The sequence below is a fragment of the Mandrillus leucophaeus genome, unplaced genomic scaffold (assembly GCF_000951045.1).
Source record: "Mandrillus leucophaeus isolate KB7577 unplaced genomic scaffold, Mleu.le_1.0 Scaffold29, whole genome shotgun sequence".
Taxonomy (NCBI): domain Eukaryota; kingdom Metazoa; phylum Chordata; class Mammalia; order Primates; family Cercopithecidae; genus Mandrillus; species Mandrillus leucophaeus.
The window spans coordinates 3,476,681-3,478,146 of record NW_012103031.1 but is presented as its reverse complement, the minus strand read 5'-3'; the positions used below and the strand labels follow the sequence as shown (position 1 = coordinate 3,478,146).

Genomic DNA, 1,466 nt, shown 5'->3' with positions numbered 1-1,466 from the left:
GAGGTGGGTGGATCACGAGGTCAGGAGATTGAGACCATCCTGGCTAACACGGTGAAACCCTGTCTCTACTAAAAAAATACAAAAATCTAGCCGGGCGAGGTGGCGGGTGCCTGTAGTCTGAGCTACTCGGGGGACTGAGGCAGTAGAATGGCATAAACCTGGGAGGCAGAGTTTGCAGTGAGCTGAGATCTGGCCACTGCACTCCAGCCTGGGCGACACAGCAAGACTCCGTCTCAGAAAATAAAAATAAAAAAAAAAGAAAATATACAAAAATTTGTTGTTAATTATAGTCACCCTTCAGTGCTGCAGAACACTAGATCTTACTCCTTCTGTCCAGCTGAAATTTTGTGTTTGTTAGCCAGCCTCTCACTATTCCTCCCCTCCCTCCCCTTCCCAGCCTCAAGTAACCACTCTTCTACTCTCTACTTCTATGAGATCAACCTTTTTAACTTCCACATGAGTGAGGAGATTTTCTTCCTTTTTCTTTCTCCCTTGTGTATCTGCTCTACCTTGTGTATTGTGAGTTTGATACTTTTGTGTTTTTTCATGATGATGGTTATCCTCCTTTAGCTTCCAGATACAGGACTCCTGGACCATTTCTCTTAAGGCTGGTCTCATAGTGATGAATTCCCTCAGTTTCTGCTTGTCTGGGAAAGACTTTATTTCTCCATTCTTTATTTTAAAAAGTTGTTATTATATGTATTTACTTTTAGTAGAGATGAGGTCATGTTGTGTTGCCCAGGCCGGTCTTGAACCCCTGGCCTCAAGCGATCCTCACATCTTAGTCTCCCAAAGTGCTCGGATTATAGGCATGAGCCATCGCGCCCAGCCCTCCTTCATTTCTGAAGCATATCTTTGCGGGGCATAGTGTTCTTAGCTGCCAATTTCAGTACTTTGAATGTACCATCCCATTCTCTCCTTTCCTCCTATGTGACTTAATGCTTTTCTCTGGCTGTTTTTAGAATTTTATCTTTATCTTTGTTTTTGACTTTTGACAGTTTGACCATAATGTGCCTCTGAAATGACCTTTTGGGGTTGATTGTATTTTGAGGACCTTTGATTTTCCTGGATCTGGATGTCTATATCTCTCCCAAGACTTGGGACGTTTTTAGCTGTTCTTTCCTTATAGAGCCTTTCTCTGTCTTCTCCTAGCTCTTTTATTCCTGTAACTCCCATAATGTGTGTATTTGTTTGCTCTGTAGTCTCCCATACGCCCTGAAGCCTTTCTTCACTCCTTTTCATTCTTCTCTCTTTTTCCCTCTGAGTAATTTCAAACAACCTTTCTTCAAGTGGAGAGGTTCTTCTGCTTGAGTCTGTTGTTGAAGTTCTGTATTTCTTTTTATTTCATTTATTGAATTCTTCAGCTGGGCTTACTGCCTGTGAGGACCGTAGGTGTGCACAGTGAGCAGTGTGAGGATGTAGGTGTGCACAGTGAGCAGTGTGAGGATGTAGGTGTGCACAGTGAG

At 43.0% G+C, this 1,466-nt stretch overlaps 1 protein-coding gene across 1 annotated transcript in view; it reads left to right on the top strand.

Annotated features, from left to right (window-relative positions):
• The window catches only part of LMTK2 (lemur tyrosine kinase 2), an 89,961-nt gene that overhangs the window by 67,960 nt on the left and 20,535 nt on the right, over positions 1-1,466 (top strand). The gene's annotated exons all lie outside the window — the stretch shown is intronic.